The 22,251-nt window shown below is 44.1% G+C and overlaps 2 long non-coding RNA genes across 2 annotated transcripts; both read left to right on the plus strand.

Moving 5' to 3' along the window:
• The first annotated feature begins 12,114 nt into the window (after window positions 1-12,114).
• On the plus strand, window positions 12,115-12,970 carry LOC119335804. Its single transcript, XR_005162031.1, has 3 exons — window positions 12,115-12,140; window positions 12,664-12,772; window positions 12,844-12,970. It is a non-coding gene; the product is annotated as an uncharacterized LOC119335804 (long non-coding RNA).
• A 1,328-nt stretch (window positions 12,971-14,298) lies between these two features.
• LOC119335805 lies at window positions 14,299-14,876 on the plus strand. Its single transcript, XR_005162032.1, has 2 exons — window positions 14,299-14,482; window positions 14,554-14,876. It is a non-coding gene; the product is annotated as an uncharacterized LOC119335805 (long non-coding RNA).
• Window positions 14,877-22,251: the final 7,375 nt, after the last annotated feature.

Consider the following 22,251-nt stretch of genomic DNA (forward strand, 5'->3'; position numbering starts at 1 on the left):
TTTTCAACCTTTGAATCAAACTGTTGTCAGTTGGCACATTGTAGGATTAGACCAACCAATGAATGGTACAGGGAAGGAGGAAATTCAGGGACCAGCTTTTGTTATCCTTTTATAAGAATATACTGTTAGGAAATTACATGCACCTCAAGCTTTTCACCATGAGAGGATCCTCCCACCACCATTCCAGTCACTCGAGGGCCCAGTTCTTCCAACGTGCCGAGGGCAGCTGCCTTCAATTGTTAATTTTTTTTCTGCCCCATCTATATGTAGTCGGCATTCAATGCATTTTAGCATCTGTATCTACTCCTAGTACTCATTATTTTCTCTTTCCATTTAATTGAAAATAAATACTCTACTTCACCGCAAGCCAGCATTGTACATATATAACTTTGCAAGATACTCCCTCCGTTCCAAAATAGATGACTCAACTTTGTACTAACTTTGTACTAAAGTTAGTACAAAGTTGAGTAATCTATTTTGGAACGGAGGGAGTACATGCCAAGGCATATGCACCTGAAACGCCATTGAGATTTTACTGCTCCGGCCTCCTCTTCCATCCACAAACAACCAGCATGTGTTCACTCACACCCAGATGTAATTTGTATAGGTTACCCTTTTCCTCAGTTGCATGGTTTTATTATCTAGCTAGCTAATCATTTTTGTTCGGCATGGGAGGTACTGAGACATACAAGGGCATCGTTTCCACCTTTTCTTCCCTCTATTGTACATATGCACCTAATTCACCGCTCCTTCCCTCTATCTGCCTCCTCTTGCAATCACAGACAAAAACACGAAGTCACGCAAATGCAGATGCAATTTGTATAGGTTACTCTTGTCTTCAGTTACATAGCTAGTTTTATCCACCTAGCTAGTTAACCATTTTTGTTCGGCATGGGAAGTACTGGGACGCGTGTCGTTCCCACCTTTTCTTCAAGCTCCAGCAGCACGAGTGTTTCTTGTTGCTGATAAATGTGGTACTTGTAAGAAGTATTTCCTATTGTGCGCTGAAAAAGCTTGTACATGATCTGTTCTGCTGCCATCAAAACAATTATGATGGCTATCAAGATCAAACCTCGCAATTAGGGATAGATCTTTTGGTGACAGAACCGATCCTATTCAATATATAGGTATCTTTAGCGGCTCACACCTTACACCTACTGCTCACTATCTTTTATGAACCTCGGCCTGCAATGCAAGCACTCTGTGCACCTAATGACCAGGTAAGTGTCGGTGATCCATACATAATCTGGTTAGTAACTGGCAACATTTCTTTCATTTTCTGCTACTCAGTGTCAATGGAGTGTTAGTACGTTCATTGTTTTACTGAACTCCACTTCCTATTGTCTCTTTTCTGAATAAAAGGTACTCCCTCCGTCTGAAAAAATTTGTCATCAAAATAGATAGAAAGAGATGTATCTAAAACTAATATGCATCTAGATACATCCTCTTCTATTCATTTTGATGACAAGTATTTCCGGACAGAGGGAGTACAAGCTTTGTCTAACTTCAGCGAATAAAGCATGAGTTTAAGTACATGAAAAAAACAAGAAAAAAATATCTTCATCTGGACATCTGCCTCTCAATTGCTAATGCTCATCCTTGATCTTGGTAATATAGCACTGTTGGCATAGCCTTTGGGATTTGGAAAACCAATCACATTATTTTTTACAAATCTCTCATGATGCAAGCATACAAGTGTTGCGAACTTGCGATCATTGTTCGCCGTTTGGTTCTGTCGATTGTGAATAATAGTTGCCCTAAATTACTTTAAACCGGCAACATTTTTTCTCTACTAAATCTCTTATCAAGGATCTTAATTGAAGTCGGAGAAACTTAGCCTTTCAAAGATTGTCCTTCAAACAGAATGAAAAGTATGGCATGCATATATGAAAACCACACATAAGAGAATGGGAAAAAACTGACCAAACTACGTCAGCCAACCATATACTCCCTCCGTCCCAAAATTCTTGTCTTAGATTTGTCCAAATACGGATGTATCAAGTCATGTTTTTAGTATTAGGTACATCCGTATCTTGACAAATCTAAGACAAAAATTTTGGGACGGAGGGAGTATATTTTATTACATGGATGTAATTTCACATGAGAAAAATCACATGTACTACTGGTTAGGTTTTCAAGTGAAAACTTCACGTCAGGGTATAGGGAATTGATAGGTTGCAGAATAATTTTACACTCACCTAATTATCTTCCATGCCGAACAGTACTTTCACCGGTTGATGGAAAGAGAGAAAAGGAGTGCTAGGAGTAGACAAAGAGGCTTAGATGAATTGAATGCCAAGTTACTATAGATGGAGTAAACAAATTAAGAAGTATCGTGTGGAAGAGAGAGGACATTTAATTTATTGAACATTGCATTCTTGTATCAGCCAACATACTGCTCTCCTGGACATCCCGACGCCGAGGCGGCGCGGGCTCGCCACCGTGGCCTCTCTCGTCGCGTGGTCCCTTTGGCGGCACCGTAACGCCGTCATCTTCGACAAGATTGCGCCCTCCCTGCCATCACTTATAGTTGCAATCAAGGATGAAGCTCGCTCTTGGGCCATGGCCGGAGCTCGAGGAATGAACTTAGGGCTAGCTGTAACCTGATTGTGTCTTTTGGGAGCTGAGCAACCCTCTGTCTTCTGCTCATCTCGCCACCACAGTGTCGCCGTTATTGTGCACGTCTTTGTGGTGACCTGTAATTTCTAAAACTTTTTCCCCTATCAATGCAATGATACGCCATCTAGGCGTATTTGAGAAAAAAAGAAAAAAAACATAGTGTACACTTGCAAAGAAATGTTTCAAATCACTTCTTTTTTTACGGAGGAACAAAACTTAGGTTTCTCTAGATGCCTATGATAAAACTACACTGAGATGCATATAATCCAATCCATGTTACTAAAGATACCTAGATAAGATGTGAGGATTATCTTTTGGTAAGAAAAAGTCTCTAGATTTTTTTTTTGCGGGTGAAATAGCTACTTCACTGCGAGCCAGCATTGTACATACATAATTTTGCAAGATGTATGCCAGGGCATAAGCACCTAAGATAACATTGAGGTTTGACTGCTGACGCCTCGAATTCCAAACGCAAACAAACATCATGCGTTCACCGCACGCTCACCCAGATGTAATCTGTATAGGTTATTTGTTTTCTTCAGTTACGTGGATGTGTCACCTAGCTAGCTAACCATTTTTGTTGGGCATGGAAGGTAACTAGAGCCAAAAGCGCGCTTTGCTGCGCCATCTTGCATTGACATTATTTTGTCGGACAACTCATACGGGAAAAATGGATCATTGTCGCTCACACTGGGCATCACAATCTGTTGTGTCATATACTCCCAACATTCCAACTTTCAAAATAAGTGTCACATTAGAAAGTGTAATATTTCTCAAATGGGCTTGAATTTGTAAAGTCAATGATTATGAAGAGGAGGTGTACAATTAGTAGCATATGGACATCCTTGCTTGATATTTTCAACACCCCAATTCTCAGCAAGAGATGAAACAAATAAGCATCTTTTGATAAGGCCAATACATCACTTTTAAAATCTATATGAATTTTTATTTATTTCCATACTTGGATGGGAAGGACAGACCAAAATTACTATTCTTGTCTATATAATGATGAGAAAGGATGAGCAACAATATTTCAGACCCAAGAGGACAATAGACAAGTGAGCATACGTTTCAGGAACATCACAATCACATAGATGGAACAAAATTCTTATGGAATCGAGGACATCTTTGTAATATTTTTCACAAGCAATCGATGTCTCGTATATTAACATACGGGGAAGTGGTATAAACGTTGATCCAAAATAATCATGATCGATCTTACATGTACATATACATAAATGACAGATGAGAGTAGAAGCTTTTTTAAGAGATGTCTCTGCTAATTGTTCATCATAGCACATCAAGGCAACCTTGGGTTATTACCAAATTGTGATCAGCAGAGAAACCATACAGAAAATCAACATAAAAATATAAATTCTCTTAGTTAAAGGGAGTGGTCAATATTGTTTAACAATGAAAAACCATACATGCAATCCGAACAATGACACCATACATGCAGTCGGGTGACTATGTATTCAATGAACTTCCTTGAGCTCAATGTTTAACATCCAGCAGAATTTAGATATGGACAATACTACAAGCTCAATATATATTGGTGTTTTTGGAAAAACATAATATATATTAGTGTTAATTTAGATATTTTACTTATAAACATCAAATTGTACAAACATTCACGCAATATAACAATTTGATAGGACTGGTATCATACCAAAAAATCCTAGTAAATCTAGCACGGGTCGAACAATAGCACCATTATCAACTGAAAATTTGACAGTTTATCCCTGATGAAGAATGGCATCGATACAAACTACAAGTGTGAGCTGAGTTCAACCATTCACCTATTAACAGGACTTGAAAGTAGCCGACTCTCACAAATAACAAGTTGGTTCTGCTTGGCTTCACGTTATACAATCAGCTCATCCAACACAAAAAAATCAAGATAGAAAGCATCGTGCAACTAAATAAAAGAACCATGCAATGGATAAAGCAATGGTAGCAGCACCAGCTCACCTCGCTCTGCATTCCGGCGTGTCACCTGGTGCCTGTGGCAGCATACATCACAATGAGACTGAACCGAAGGCAGATAGGGAAGAGTGCATCGTCGACCACGTGGCAAGCTATGATTAAGGCGGTGAGCGCGGAGTGCGAAAAGGCCATGCTCATGGAGCTTCACACATTCGTAGGCTGCACTGCTGCTCCATGGCGGAGGTCACCAAGACCTTGGCAGCCTGCTCCACCATGAACACCATCAGCCCCCGTGCCTTGGTCACCACCACCACCAGCGTTCTCATCAGCAGCCTCAGTAGTATCCCCGTCATGGTCCATCCTACCTACCCCGCCCATGGCCCTCAAGGCGCGGCAGCTCTACCGCAAGCATCCTCCCTATACCGCGGTGCGGGAGAGTGACATTGGCAACCACACTGGCTGCGGTGAGTCCCGGGAGCACCGGATTATGCACTGGATTCAGCTCCAATGACGATGTGGAAGCGTTAAACCATGACTTCTTCAGTCCTGAATCTGTACCTGAAATTAGCATCGAAGGCCATAAAAACACTTTTAGAATGATGTAGATATGAATGATTTGACATTTAGATGAACAGAACGGTTTAACCTGTGGCCCAACTAATTCTTGAATTCATAGATATGATCACATTTCTAATTATACAATAATAACATGATTTGTCTTTGAACTATACTCCAGTAAATAGATCAGATTCAATTTAATCTTCCATCTTGTGTAATTAGCACTCAGTCGTTTCCAAATCATTGTTAATCCAATTAATTTAGTGCTTATAGAAGTAGAAACATTAAAGTTAGATTGTCTGGAATGAAGAATAGCAGTGCTATGTTTCCACACCTAACTATTAATGAAATCCCTGGATTCTGGGTTTAAGTAATTCTTAGGAGCAACACTGACAAAAATCAAGTGACTTTTCCCATTATCAATGATTTGTAAAAACACCAGTTTGACTATATTTATAATGACCAGCAGATATACATGCATGTAATCTGGAAACTTTTCAAAAAGCAACATATGTGACCAGTTAGAATTCAATACAGTTTTGTACCTGTAAGCATTCAGATCCATCACTTCCATGGAGAGTTCTCTGAAATTAGTTCATGTCTTGTGTGGTGTCACAGCTCTCACATTCACATATGAAAACTCTGAATCTGCCACCTGCACAAAGACGTGTATGTTATTTTTGTTGTTCAGTATATGCTCAGGAGATAAAATATAAGATTATACAGTCAAATTTTGTAACCATGTATCAGATATCTTGGCATCCACAATCTATTTATATGTATCAAACATGTCTTTTTTGCGGGAAAATGTATCAAACATGTTGGGGAACTACCCTAAAAAACAACAGAACCAACCACTTCATGATAACTCGCAAGAAGTTAATGTCAATTTACAGTCTATATATTATCTGATGAACATGGCACATATGCCTTTTTACACTGGAAACTACAGGAAAAGGATTCAAAGCAATAAAGACTCATAATATGCAAGCACATGTGACATGGCGAATGCATGGTGCTCAACAATAGTACGCAGGCTGGCTTTCAGATTCAAAACTCAAGCCAGAAAAAATCCCAAAGGTATCTACTACTTCTTACCAAGCACACAAAGTGATGCACGGCGAGGGCGCAGCGGCCTCCCGCAGCTCTTACGGTGCCTCAGCAACCACGGGCACCTGCTACGCCTTCAAGCCCGGTGCGTCGCTGTAGTCGACCATTGGCTCGCTGCGAGCCTGCGAGAGAGGGAGAGAGATGGATAGATGGATTACGGCAGCGCCGCAACCGCCTGTGCATAGGAGGCGGTTTCTCCTTTCGTGCTCCGAGGTCCAACTCGCCCAGAGCGACACGTACACCAAGGAAAGTAACCCAGCCCGTTCAGTCAATTTCGTCCACCCAATGACAGCATAGGCCCATTCGGTCCTCAAACGCTCGACGCCCCATGAAGCTCCATTTCCTGGGAGCTTAGTAACTGTACTGATATTGGGACACGCAAGGGCGCCGTTTCCGCCTTTTCTTCAAGGTAAACCATCTCAAGTGGTTGTTCTTCTGTAAGAATTCGTTCCTATAAAAAGTATACTTCCTCCGTCCCATAATATAAGAGCGTTTTTGACACTTGTTCCTATAGTGCTACTCCCTCCGTCCGGTGAAGAGTGTACATTTGGCTTCAAAATTTGTCCACAAAAGAGTGTACATCCACGGGTCATGTACTATGTGTGCTACTGGGTTGCCAAATGGATTTAGTCCATCACTACTGATACCCAACCTGGGGTTTCTTGGTTCTGCTGTGAATTTTGGTTATAAACTGTCCAGTGCTTTCCACTGACAACCATCTGCAGTATGTCTCGGAATGCCATCACTTTTAGACATTCTTGTCTTGTGCCAAGTCATGTTGTTTGCTTTCTTTGGGTCAGCGAAATAACGCTGCAAGCGAGGAATCAACGGAAGGTACCATACAACCTTTCGAGGTTCCTTCCTTCCAGGCTTGTATGGAGGTATATTGCAAGTTGGACACTCTGTTTTATTCTCATACTCATTCTGATATAAGATGCAATCATTTATGCATGCGTGATATCTTACATGCGGCAAATCAAGCGAGCACACGATCTTCTTCGCCTCATCGACACCATGAGGCAACAAATTCCCCCGGGGCAAAACTTTGTGTAAATATTCCAATGTAGCATCCAGACTTGCATCTGTGCTCTTGAATCTTGCCTTGATGTCCATAAGTTTGAGTGTGACGTGCAGGTGGGTGTGCTTGGGATCGCAACCTTCATACGGTGGAGTTTTCGCATCTAATTTCAATTGCCCCAACTTTAGAGCCTCTTTAATAGCAGCTCTCTCGGTTGTCATCTTCTTTCAAAGGAGATCTTTGACATGAGGATCTTGTAGCATTGTAGCCAACGACATGTCCCGCGTGATAGTCTCATGATCCTCTTCATGTTTGGGTGGCATTTCATCATTTTCTCCTGCATGCGCATGTTCATTGTTTCCTCCTTCCGGCGGCACTGCTTCATTGCCAGTGTTTTCCACATCATTATTTCACCCTTCATCATCGATAACATCCTCCTCACCATGCTTTGTCCACCGTATATAACCTGCAACAAAACCGCGACGGAGCAAGTGCGCCAGCACGCTGCCTTCTTAACCGGTTGTGCAAAACTCCATTTTCGCATGTCAAACATGGACATAATATCTACACTTCACCATTTTGTATCATATTTGCCACCGTGAAACTGAGAAAAGCCCTTCACACTTTGATCCATATTGAATCTTTCGATAGATCAAGCAGCGTTGCAAAGGTAAATGTATAGAAATAATTAAATATATTAACAATGACGGCATAAAAAATTCAGCATGACTTTTGCTAAAAAAGGGACATATTGAGTGCCAGAAATTTGACGAAACGGAAATGAATCAACGTTTCGCCAAAACATTGACAACTCTCTAGACATTTTGCATGCAAAATGAAACAAACCACGATACAATAATTCACGAGCAATGCAATTTCTATAGGTAGCAACTAATTTGACCCACAAATCCATCACATATCCATCCATATGCGCATGCATCATATATGTGCACATAAATTAACAAGAAGTTTTGTCTATTTTACCTCATCAATGGTGTGGGAGGGGGGCCGGCCGACCGTACCTAAGTTGGAGGCGCCATTAATGGAGTGTGGTGGAAATTTTAATGCAAGTGTGTGCGTTTGAGTGGGTGGAGAAGAGAACTAGCTTAGTGAGTGATAGTGTGAAGGATAGCAAGCTTAATTAAGGCATCACCTAGCTAGATCTAACTACGTACTTAAGAAATCATAGGAAATAATTTGGTCTTTTTCTCAATAAGAGAAGAGAGAGGAGGAAGAGGGAAAGAGGGATGATGTAGAAGGAGGAAAATATCTAAATGGATGCAGCTGCGACGTAATTACTGGCGTGCGAAAAATAGGGAACATCATTACAATTCTATGTATCCCTGACGTTCAGATACTACTCACACCGATGTTATGGTGGGTCAAAAATGGAGCGCCCAAGGCGGACCCGCAAAATATACTGCTGGCGTAACTTACTCCACGACGCCATAGCTATTGTGGTTAGTGTTGTTGTAGGGCACTTTTGCCTCGCCAGCACTAAGTTAGGCCAGGTCGGAACGTTGGGACCCACATATGGTGTCGTTCCCTAGGATTCCTACCCCAGCAATAAAAAAATATCTATGGCATATGAAATTGGCCGACGCCAGCACTATCTGAAAATAATAGTGCTGGCGCTGATGAAAAACGACGCACCACCAACGAAAGTTGTGGCTAGCCGTTTTACCGCTAGTGATGCTAGGATGTCCATAAGTTTGAGTGTGACGTGCAGGTGGGTGTGCTTGGGATCGCAACCTTCATACGGTGGAGTTTTCGCATCTAATTTCAATTGCCCCAACTTTAGAGCCTCTTTAATAGCAGCTCTCTCGGTTGTCATCTTCTTTCAAAGGAGATCTTTGACATGAGGATCTTGTAGCATTGTAGCCAACGACATGTCCCGCGTGATAGTCTCATGATCCTCTTCATGTTTGGGTGGCATTTCATCATTTTCTCCTGCATGCGCATGTTCATTGTTTCCTCCTTCCGGCGGCACTGCTTCATTGCCAGTGTTTTCCACATCATTATTTCACCCTTCATCATTGATAACATCCTCCTCACCATGCTTTGTCCACCGTATATAACCTGCAACAAAACCGCGACGGAGCAAGTGCGCCAGCACGCTGCCTTCTTAACCGGTTGTGCAAAACTCCATTTTCGCATGTCAAACATGGACATAATATCTACACTTCACCATTTTGTATCATATTTGCCACCGTGAAACTGAGAAAAGCCCTTCACACTTTGATCCATATTGAATCTTTCGATAGATCAAGCAGCGTTGCAAAGGTAAATGTATAGAAATAATTAAATATATTAACAATGACGGCATAAAAAATTCAGCATGACTTTTGCTAAAAAAGGGACATATTGAGTGCCAGAAATTTGACGAAACGGAAATGAATCAACGTTTCGCCAAAACATTGACAACTCTCTAGACATTTTGCATGCAAAATGAAACAAACCACGATACAATAATTCACGAGCAATGCAATTTCTATAGGTAGCAACTAATTTGACCCACACATCCATCACATATCCATCCATATGCGCATGCATCATATATGTGCACATAAATTAACAAGAAGTTTTGTCTATTTTACCTCATCAATGGTGTGGGAGGGGGGCCGGCCGACCGTACCTAAGTTGGAGGCGCCATTAATGGAGTGTGGTGGAAATTTTAATGCAAGTGTGTGCGTTTGAGTGGGTGGAGAAGAGAACTAGCTTAGTGAGTGATAGTGTGAAGGATAGCAAGCTTAATTAAGGCATCACCTAGCTAGATCTAACTACGTACTTAAGAAATCATAGGAAAGAATTTGGTCTTTTTTCTCAATAAGAGAAGAGAGAGGAGGAAGAGGGAAAGAGGGATGATGTAGAAGGAGGAAAATATCTAAATGGATGCAGCTGCGACGTAATTACTGGCGTGCGAAAAATAGGGAACATCATTACAATTCTATGTATCCCTGACGTTCAGATACTACTCACACCGATGTTATGGTGGGTCAAAAATGGAGCGCCCAAGGCGGACCCGCAAAATATACTGCTGGCGTAACTTACTCCACGACGCCATAGCTATTGTGGTTAGTGTTGTTGTAGGGCACTTTTGCCTCGCCAGCACTAAGTTAGGCCAGGTCGGAACGTTGGGACCCACATATGGTGTCGTTCCCTAGGATTCCTACCCCAGCAAAAAAAAATATCTATGGCATATGAAATTGGCCGACGCCAGCACTATCTGAAAATAATAGTGCTGGCGCTGATGAAAAACGACGCGCCACCAACGAAAGTTGTGGCTAGCCGTTTTACCGCTAGTGATGCTAGGATGTTGTCTCTAGGGCCATGACCTTTGAGAGAAGTGATGCTTCAGACTCCATTGTTTGGTCGCTGATTAACAATGGGGAATTCACTGTTAAGTCAGTTTATAAGTGGCTAGAGAAAGGGTTGGCTGGTCCAAAGTATAAGTGGGTTTGGAAAGCCAATATCCCTTTAAATATCAAAATCTTTATATGGCAACTTTTTCAGAATGGTGTCCCTACACGTGATATCTTGCGCAAACTTAATTGGGGAGGAAATCCTTCTTGTTCCTTTTGTTGCAATGTGGAGGCTGCTAATTAGTTAATTTGTTCTTTGGTTGTACACTTGCTAGATCTATTTGGGTCTTTTGGGCTTGCAATGGGTGCTCCTTATAGCCCTAGATTTCATTGGCAAAGTTGGTCGTGGTTGTACTGTTACTTTCCTGAGGGCAAAAGAGGTTTTATATGATGATCATTTCTGCTATTTGTTGGGGGATCAGATGCATTCAAAACAAAGTCACTTTTGATGGACACATTGTTTGCTCCCAACTGGAAGCTATTTTCACTACATGTTCCTTTTTGACTTGTAGGGCATGATTGCTGAAACTGGAGGATAGAACCACATTCAAGGCTGACGTACGGAAGGTGGCTCATATGTCTGCTTCCCTGGCGAATAGGTCTCCTTCTCGCGGTAGGTTCTTAATTGCAGATGGCATTGGGCCTGTGCAGCGTTGAGAGCTGGAAAGTCTCTTCTGGTTTGATGGTAGCTTTTGGTGTTATGCTAAGCTCTCACGGATATTGGATGCCTACTGAGATTGGTTTCAAGAAAGACCAATGGCTGCCTGATCTTTTCTTTGTTCAATAATTGTCATCAAGTGGTGTTGGCAGGTTTTTGCCCCATGGTGGATGTCTCGAGTTTGAGCATCTACAACAGGTTTCATGTTAATGATCGAACTCGCTCGTCCCTTTCCTGCCCCCTTCACTTTTGGTTTAGTTGTTCGGATGAAATCTATTGTGCTGGTTATTTTCGTTACGAAAGTATTATAAAGGGGTGTGAGCTCGGTTGGAAAAAAATATAACACATGCATATTATCCAACATTATTGTGTGTAGCCACGTGTGTTGGTAGACTGTGCACCCGTCGAATAAGTAATTTGACCGGTTCCGGTGGCTACAGGCGGGAAATCCACCCTCTGCCACTGCTTTTAGATTCGTGCTAGTGGACCCCACAGGATTTCTTCTTCCCACCAATTCCAGGGTACGAGTCGTATCAAACCCCACGCTGCTGTATATTTCCCACATCGAGCTCTCTTCCTCCTCTCTCTCTCTCTCTAGTGAGTTCCACACCGGTCGCCGACGCCACAAGATCTCGCTTCTCCACCAACTTCCGGCAGTGGATCCGGCTTCTGCGGCCGTCACCTACCACAGGGGACACACCCAAGATCGGCAGCTTCGCGGCTGTACCACCAGGCCGGTGAAGAGCGACGCCAAATCACGCCGGCGGACGACGGATCCACTGCGGTGGGCGTTGCGGAGAGCTACTCCGGCGAGGTTCCACCACGACGGGTCACCGCGCACGGGCGTCGCTGGATCCGGTGACTCCAAATCTGACCGCCACCAGATCTGGTGAGTAATGAAGCCCATCTCCCCTAACCTCTCTCCATCTGTACTTAACGATTTCGATTTTGTTTTGAATGATTTGAACATCCCTTGCTTCTTTACCAGATGGCCGGCCTACCCTGCTCCTTCATTTTTAGATGTTTGTATGTTTGTGACAGAGAGCATCGGTTGTTGTTGTGGGATGTGTGTGAAATACATTGAAACATGGTTTGAACGGCATGATTTATGTATCGTGGAATCCAGCGAAATCAATTTATATAATTGAGAAGTTTACGAATGAATCAATTTTTTTAGTTGGTTTTGTGATCTTAAATTCAACAAAACAGTGTGCACATATGTGAAATTGATAGTCCGCGTTCTTTGAAACGACACTGGAATCGTGGTATGGAAACTGGAATAAATGAAATGACATTGTTCAGAATTAGAATTGTTTATTCAGCTCTTTTGAAATAGCAAGTTTCAGTCTTTTATAGAAAATGTCACAGTGATATTTTTTTTGAAAGGATTGAATGTACTTTTTGAAGGATAGAAACTCCGCCTTCTACATCTCAAGCTACCGATCCAAGAATAAACCATGGAGCGGAAGGTGTCAATAGTAGTTGCATCTATGTTCATATTAGCACTCATCTTCTGTCATGGTAAGTAAAAAACATGTTACGAAAGCTTTACTTCAAATATTTCGTGCCTTACTGCGTTTCTGTGGATACAGGTACAGATGCTAAGTGTAAGCAACAAACCTACAAACTTCCTGTTCCATGTAATCATGACAGTTGTGATCCTTTTTGCACACAACATAAGTATGAATCTGGGACATGTGGTTTTACTGGCGATCCTGATGAAATTCTTCGCTAATGCATTACCTGCGATGAGAAGACTTCAGTTGATCAAATGGCACTACCACTCCAAGGGGACACAAATGGCGCATGAACATGCAATACATGATGTAGTGAAAGATTAGTGCTCTGAGTGTGGTTGTCGTATTTAGTATGAAAATATATTGGTGGTGACTGATAAAGGCATTGGTATTTTGTATTTTGTTCTTGTGCCTCGCCCCAAGCGCCTCGCCCCTTGCGCCCCGCCGTGTGCCACTCTGGCCACGGCGGACACCATAGCCCCGTCGATCCTCCACCTTTGACCTCCTGCCCGGTGAGTTCTACTTCATATCTCCCTCCTCTCGCCATGTCACTTTCCGATCTCAATTTTGAGGTCGGGCATAAGTTTGAAGAAGAAGTTTGGAACAAGTGGGGTGTCCGAACCAATGTGGATGGTGCTGAATCTGAGAGTTTTCTTCTGGTGGCCGAATTCACCCGATCCAAAATCAAACTCACTCCTCAATCTGTGGGTACTATTCTTTTGGCTTGTTTTGGAGGCAGAGCTTCATCGTTTCAAGTGCAACAACTCCAAAATTGGTCGTTCAAGTTTTCGGTTTCATCCCAAGAGGTTGGCTACTCCATTATCAAAGGAGGTAATATCTCTACACCTGAATTCAATCTTAATATCCTTCTTTGGGGTAGCGGAGGCCCAAATTCTTGCTATGAACTTGATCAATATCTTCAAGAGAAGGAGGATGCATGGACCCATATTTTCCGTAGACATCCTCGCAAATCTTATGCTCAAGCTCTTACCACTCCTGCATCTTTCCATGATCCGATTAGAGTTGTGGCTCGTTCATCAGATTTGCAAACTCGTGATTCAAACGGAGCATTTACTTCGGTGCGTAATCGTCTCACCCATCTCCCCTAACCTCTCTCCATCTGTACTTAACGATTTCGATTTTGTTTTGAATGATTTGAACATCCCTTGCTTCTTTACCAGATGGCCGGCCTACCCTGCTCCTTCATTTTTAGATGTTTGTATGTTTGTGACAGAGAGCATCGGTTGTTGTTGTGGGATGTGTGTGAAATACATTGAAACATGGTTTGAACGGCATGATTTATGTATCGTGGAATCCAGCGAAATCAATTTATATAATTGAGAAGTTTACGAATGAATCAATTTTTTTAGTTGGTTTTGTGATCTTAAATTCAACAAAACAGTGTGCACATATGTGAAATTGATAGTCCGCGTTCTTTGAAACGACACTGGAATCGTGGTATGGAAACTGGAATAACTGAAATGACATTGTTCAGAATTAGAATTGTTTATTCAGCTCTTTTGAAATAGCAAGTTTCAGTCTTTTATAGAAAATGTCACAGTGATATTTTTTTTGAAAGGATTGAATGTACTTTTTGAAGGATAGAAACTCCGCCTTCTACATCTCAAGCTACCGATCCAAGAATAAACCATGGAGCGGAAGGTGTCAATAGTAGTTGCATCTATGTTCATATTAGCACTCATCTTCTGTCATGGTAAGTAAAAAACATGTTACGAAAGCTTTACTTCAAATATTTCGTGCCTTACTGCGTTTCTGTGGATACAGGTACAGATGCTAAGTGTAAGCAACAAACCTACAAACTTCCTGTTCCATGTAATCATGACAGTTGTGATCCTTTTTGCACACAACATAAGTATGAATCTGGGACATGTGGTTTTACTGGCGATCCTGATGAAATTCTTCGCTACTGCATTACCTGCGATGAGAAGACTTCAGTTGATCAAATGGCACTACCACTCCAAGGGGACACAAATGGCGCATGAACATGCAATACATGATGTAGTGAAAGATTAGTGCTCTGAGTGTGGTTGTCGTATTTAGTATGAAAATATATTGGTGGTGACTGATAAAGGCATTGGTATTTTGTATTTTGTTCTTGTGCCTCGCCCCTAGCGCCTCGCCCCTTGCGCCCCGCCGTGTGCCACTCCGGCCACGGCGGCCACCATAGCCCCGTCGATCCTCCACCTTTGACCTCCTGCCCTGGTGAGTTCTACTTCATATCTCCCTCCTCTCACCATGTCACTTTCCGATCTCAATTTTGAGGTCGGGCATAAGTTTGAAGAAGAAGTTTGGAACAAGTGGGGTGTCCCAACCAATGTGGATGGTGCTGAATCTGAGAGTTTTCTTCCGGTGGCCGAATTCACCCGATCCAAAATCAAACTCACTCCTCAATCTGTGGGTACTATTCTTTTGGCTTGTTTTGGAGGCAGAGCTTCATCGTTTCAAGTGCAACAACTTCAAAATTGGTCGTTCAAGTTTTCGGTTTCATCCCAAGAGGTTGGCTACTCCATTATCAAAGGAGGTAATATCTCTACACCTGAATTCAATCTTAATATCCTTCTTTGGGGTAGCGGAGGCCCAAATTCTTGCTATGAACTTGATCAATATCTTCAAGAGAAGGAGGATGCATGGACCCATATTTTCCGTAGACATCCTCGCAAATCTTATGCTCAAGCTCTTACCACTCCTGCATCTTTCCATGATCCGATTAGAGCTGTGGCTCGTTCATCAGATTTGCAAACTCGTGATTCAAACGGAGCATTTACTTCGGTGCGTAATCGTCTCACTCATGACGCGTCCATTACTGCACTAGGAGGTAATAATGCGATGCATTTGACCTCACCAATGGCAGCTAGGCAGACTCAATCACGGTCCGCTAATTCTCTTGGCAAGACCACGCATTATTGTGTCCGGTGCCTTGACCCTGGTCATTTACGTCCTGCTTGTACTAATAAAATCAAATGTCACAAATGTAAAAGGCCGGGCCACATTGCTAAAGATTGTTTCTCCTGGGATCAGCAGCCCACCAACAACCAGTTGGTCCATCGTCCAGCCCAGTTGAATTCTGAACAACCAGGACAGCCCTCTCTGATTTCCCCGGCCCAGCCCATGACGGCTCTCCATATTCCCCCCACTCATTTTAGGCATCAAAATATCAGTGCACATTTGCAGTCAAATCACGCGCCCCTTCCCAATATCGACCCTGCCCGGGTTGGTACTTGCCATAACGCTGCCGTTCCGCCTTCCAATGCTCCCCTGCTCTGCTCTCCTCCCCTGTTTCCCTCTCCACCTCGCCATACACCACCTTCTCTGACCTCTCCGGCGTCCGCACCTACTCCGCCGCCGATGGCAACCTTCCCGTTCGACCCGACTCCATTCATCCCCCCAAACCACCAGCGCATTGATGTGGAAGGGCGGCCTGCTAGGGTTCAAGTGGTGGCAGGTGCTGCTGCTCCTACCCATGAAAATTGGGCGATTGCGACAATCATCCCGATGCCAGATCTTCAGGTGACTTTCAACACTATCCGCGAGGTGCTTGCAAATTTTCTCACTCGGGTTAAGCATATGGGTTTCTCTGAAATCAGTCCTTGTCCTTTTGGGCAAGCATATGTTAGATTGGACAGTATTTTTGATCGAGATGATTTAGTTCTTAATAGTCCGCATGCCTTCACGGATGTCCATGTTATCTTTCAAAAACACAATGAGGGCCTGAACTGGAGGAGACTGGTTATGAACAGAGAGGTCTGGCTTTTGCTGTGTGGATTTCCATTTGACAGAAAATGCATGCATGAGGTGGCTAATGCAGTTCGAGGATTTGGCAGATTGATTGAATGGGATAGGAACAAAAGTACAAGAGCAAATCTGCTAGTCAAAGTTAGAGTGGAGGAACTGAGACACATTCCTTCTAGTATTGTGATTGGGGAAGGGGATGATTTCCAGTCTGGCTCACACACTATCCCGGTGGTTATACTGCAGCAAGAAATTCTCGGTGCGGAACCACCTGATGAGGACCCAATTCCTCCAAACGGTAATCCTCACCCAGTGCCCCAACAACCTCATTTCCATGCCAACCAGCACAATCATTTCCTGGGTCCTTTGCAACATCATGAACATGACGATGTTCATCTACCAGACCTGAATCAAGATGCAGAGCAACACAACTTGGACTTAGCCTTGCAGCAGCCTGCAAATGTCGACTGGGATCAAGAGGAAGAGGATCAAGAGATGCTAGGATGGGGTCACTGGGCACTACCACAGCCTAATCCTCTTGTTGATCAAGAGCTCCACCCAGGAGAATTTATGGAACTGCAAGACTTGATGGAACCGATGCAGGAGATTGTACAGGTGCCTTTGCCAGATATGGGCAATAACAGTGAGCTTACCCTGTCACTGGTTGGTTTCCATAATTCTGTTCCTTCTACTGAATCTGCCAATGGGCCAGTTGCTGCCCTGGCCCCACTCTTACCTGATCTGAATATGGCACAACCTGTTCTTCAGTTACCCCCACTGGCACCACAGCTTGAGCAGATTATGCCAACACAACAACCAGAGGATCCTCAACAGGCTCTGCTCCAGGCTCACTTCTCTGACAGTAATTTGGATGCTATTCTGATGCAACACAACACTTATGATAACCAGCATTCTGAGGACCCAATGTTTCAGGAATTCATGGCAGCTCCTAGGTCAATCGTTCCTGGCCCCTCTCAGGAGCCCAACATGTCTTCTCTGCTGCAGCAATCTCAGGCACTGCAGGAACCTGTTACTGAAGCTGTGCTTTCTGTAGACCTTCAGACAAACAAAGATCATCTTAAAGTTTCCAATGCTCCAGTGCAACTCTCTATAGATGCTACATCTGTGTCACCTGCCAAGGAAATTGGTGAGTCCTCCTTCTCCAATTTGACTGCTCCTCCTGGTTTCCCTGATCCTATTTACAAGGAGCATGAACAGAATTCTTTGATGGGTTTTGTTCACCTGCCATATAATGCAGACCCAGTAATCATGGAAAAAGGTGTACTTCCTCCAGCTATTCAGAAAGAGGCAGTCTCAGATGAAGCTATCCTAGGAAAGGAAGGGGCTCATATCTGGAAAGCTCACTTTGCCCCCAAGCCTGACAGCACACAGGTAATTCAAGTTCCATATGAGTGGGTTAATTTCCTTGCTGTGGCCCTTCTATCACGGGAAAAGTTTGATTGGGCAAAGAAATTCATTACTTCTCAAGTCTGGAATTATATTCTCCAAGGATCTGAACCCCATCTCTGCAAATCTTTTGCTATTCCTGATCATTATATTGCCACCTCTTTTGATCTATGTTCTACTTCTTCTGATAATTCTCAGGAGGTAGATCAGGAAAATGTGAGCACCCCTACCCGCAGAAACAAGGACAATTTAGGTCCTACTGCCTCTTCGACATCTGTCATTCACAAGAACAGAAAGAGGAAAGACAATCAACCTCTGGTGGAAACAGAGGTAAGGAGAAGTTTTAGATTACAGGAGCTAAATAAGGGATTTAAAAATCAGTCTGCAAGGATAAAAATTGTCTGCCCTGTACTTCTTTGCCCCCTCCCATCCCAACTAGACAACAACAACAACAAAGCCTTTAGTCCCAAGCAAGTTGGGGTAGGCTAGAGGTGAAACCCATAAGATCTCGCAACCAACTCATGGCTCTGGCACATGGATAGCAAGCTTCCATGCACCCCTGTCCATAGCTAGCTCTTCGGTGATACCCCAATCCTTCAGGTCTCTCTTAACGGACTCCTCCCATGTCAAATTCGGTCTACCCCGCCCTCTCTTGACATTCTCCGCACGCTTTAGCCATTCGCTATGCACTGGAGCTTCTGGAGGCCTGCGCTGGATATGCCCAAACCATCTCAGACGATGTTGGACAAGCTTCTCTTCAATTGGTGCTACCCCAACTCTATCTCGTATATCATCATTCCGGACTCGATCCTTCCTCGTGTGGCCACACATCCATCTCAACATACGCATCTCTGCCACACCTAACTGTTGAACATGTCGCCTTTTAGTCGGCCAACACTCAGCGCCATACAACATTGCGGGTCGAACCGCCGTCCTGTAGAACTTGCCTTTTAGCTTTTGTGGCACTCTCTTGTCACAGAGAATGCCAGAAGCTTGGCGCCACTTCATCCATCCGGCTTTGATCCGATGGTTCACATCTTCGTCAATACCCCCATCCTCCTGCAGCATTGACCCCAAATACCGAAAGGTGTCCTTCCGAGGTACCACCTGACCATCAAGGCTAACCTCCTCCTCCTCACACCTAGTAGTACTGAAACCGCACATCATGTACTCGGTTTTAGTCCTACTAAGCCTAAACCCTTTCGATTCCAAGGTTTGTCTCCATAACTCTAACTTCCTATTTACCCCCGCCCGACTATCGTCAACTAGCACCACATCATCCGCAAAGAGCACACACCATGGGATATCTCCTTGTATATCCCTTGTGACCTCATCCATCACCAATGCAAAAAGATAAGGGCTCAAAGCTGACCCCTGATGCAGTCCTATCTTAATCGGGAAGTCATCAGTGTCGACATCACTTGTTCGAACACTTGTCACAACATTATCATACATGTCCTTGATGAGGGTAATGTACTTTGCTGGGACTTTGTGTTTCTCCAAGGCCCACCACATGACATTCTGCGGTATCTTATCATAGGCCTTCTCCAAGTCAATGAACACCATATGCAAGTCCTTCTTTTGCTCCCTATATCTCTCCATAAGCTGTCGTACCAAGAAAATGGCTTCCACGGTCGACCTCCCAGGCATGAAACCAAACTGGTTTTTGGTCACACTTGTCATTCTTCTTAAGCGGTGCTCAGTGACTCTCTCCCATAGCTTCATTGTATGGCTCATCAGCTTAATTCCACGGTAATTAGTACAACTCTGAACATCCCCTTGTTCTTGAAGATTGGTACTAATATACTCCGTCTCCATTCTTGTGGCATCTTGTTTGCCCGAAAAATGAGATTGAAAAGCCTGGTTAGCCATACTATCGCTATGTCCCCGAGACCTTTCCACACCTCAATGGGGATACAATCCAGGCCCATCGCCTTGCCTCCCTTCATCCTTTTTAAAGCCTCCTTGACCTCAGACTCCTGGATTCGACGCACAAAACGCATGCTGGTCTCATCAAAAGAGTCATCCAGTTCAATGGTAGAGCTTTCATTCTCCCCATTGAACAGCTTGTCGAAGTACTCCCGCCATCTATGCTTAATCTCCTCGTCCTTCACCAAGAGTTGGCCTGCTCCGTCCTTGATGTATTTGACTTGGCCAATATCCCTCGTCTTCCTCTCTCGGATCTTGGCCATCTTATAGATGTCCCTTTCGCCTTCCTTCGTGCCTAACCGTTGGTAGAGGTCCTCATACGCCCGACCCCTTGCTTCACCAACAGCTCGCTTTGCGGCCTTCTTCGCCATCTTGTACTTCTCTATGTTGTGTGCACTCCTATCTAGATATAGGCGTCTAAAGCAATCTTTCTTCTCTTTAATCGCCTTCTGGACATCATCATTCCACCACCAGGTATCCTTATCTTCGCTTCTCCTTCCCCTAGACACTCCAAACTCCTCTGAGGCCACCTTACGAATGCAAGTCGCCATCTTCATCCACACATTGTCCGCATCCCTCCTTCCTCCCAAGGGCCCTCCTTAATAACCCTCTCCTTGAACGCCTGAGCTACCTCCCCCTTGAGCTTCCACCACTTCGTTCTAGCGACTTTAGCCCGCTTATCCCGCTGGACACGAATCCGAAAGCGGAAGTCAGCAACCACCAGCTTATGCTGGGGTACAACACTCTCTCCAGGTATCACCTTACAGTCTAGGCACGCACGCTTGTGTTCCCTTCTCGAGAGGATGAAATCAATCTGGCTAGAGTGTTGGCCACTACTAAAAGTCACCAGATGTGATTCTCTCTTTCTAAAGAGGGTGTTGGCTACAATCATGTTGTAGGCTAGAGCAAAGCTTAAGACATCTTCTCCTTCTTGATTCCTGATGCCATAGCCAAAGCCCCCATGCACCCCTTCAAAACCTGTGTTAGATGTACCCACGTGGCCATTGAGGTCTCCTCCTATGAAGAGCTTCTCACCAATCAGTACACTCCTAACCATGTCTTCCAGGCCTTCCTAGAACTCCCTCTTGGTGTTCTCATTGTGGCCTACTTGCGGGGCATACGCGCTGATAACATTGAGAACCAAGTCCTCAACTACCAGCTTGACCAGGATAATCCGGTCCCCACGTCTCTTGACGTCTACCACTCCATACTTGAGGCTCTTGTTGATCAAGATGCCTACGCCATTTCTGTTTGCAGCCGTCCCCGTGTACCATAGCTTGAAGCCGGCATCCTCCACCTCCTTCGCCTTCTGTCCTCTCCATTTGGTTTCTTGGACGCAAAGGATATCAACACCTCTCCTCACCGCTGCATCAACTAGCTCCCGAAGCTTCCCTGTCAGAGACCCTACGTTCCAGCTACCTAAGCGAATCCTCCTAGGCTCGGCTAGCTTCCTTACCCTTCGCACTCGTCGAGTCAAATGCGAAGACCCTTGCTCATTTTCCACTACATCCGGGCGCCGATGTAGCGCGCCACTAAGGATGCGACGACCCGATCCTCGCTCACTTGCCACCGTATCCGGATCAAGATACGGCGCGCCACCTGGGGGGTGACGGCCCGGCCCTTGCCCATTTTCCACCACACCCGGGTTCCGATGTGGCGCGTCCCTGAGAGGGTTACGCCCCAACGAAAATCTTTTGGGTTTCATCTCCATAAGAGTGGCTGAGTTTTTACGTTGGCTCGCCAAGCCTATCACAACCCTCCTCCTTTACCCGGGCTTGGGACCGGCTATGTTGAGACAACATAGGCGGAGTTCCATCCCAACTAGAGTTGTTAAAAATCTTAACTCTTCTTTCTGTAAGGTCAACATGCAAGACACTACTGAAGAGAAGATCAGCAATGGGGGAAAGAAGCTCAAGACCAATGCAAAGAAGGCTGGCTCTAAGGACAGCCAGGCCAAGGAGGCTGTTTAGTTTTACTCCTCCCTGTTCTAGGTTTGGTTAGTGAACCTTTTGTAATGATGCTTGAACTTATGCTTTGTAAGTGGATGACTACAGTTGTGGACCCAGTTCCCTCTAGTGTTATTTGTAACAGACTGTTTCAAGGGTCAGTAATCAAGATTCTGTTGCTGCTATGGCCAAGTCCTGGAATATTTTGAATTGGAATATTAGAGGTCTTAATGACAGTAAGAAAGGGTTAGCTCTGTCAAATAAAATTGCTGAATCGGCCTGTGATATTCTGTGCCTTCAAGAGACCAAGAAAGATCATTTTGATAGTCTTTTCCTCAAAAACTTTTGCCACAAAAAGTTGAATAAATTTGATTTCATTCCTTCCATAGGTGCCTCAGGTGGCCTTCTGGTCGTCTGGAATGAGCAAGTGTTTGAGGGCCTTACTGTTCAC

Source organism: Triticum dicoccoides, chromosome 7B (assembly GCF_002162155.2).
Source record: "Triticum dicoccoides isolate Atlit2015 ecotype Zavitan chromosome 7B, WEW_v2.0, whole genome shotgun sequence".
Lineage (NCBI taxonomy): Eukaryota > Viridiplantae > Streptophyta > Magnoliopsida > Poales > Poaceae > Triticum > Triticum dicoccoides.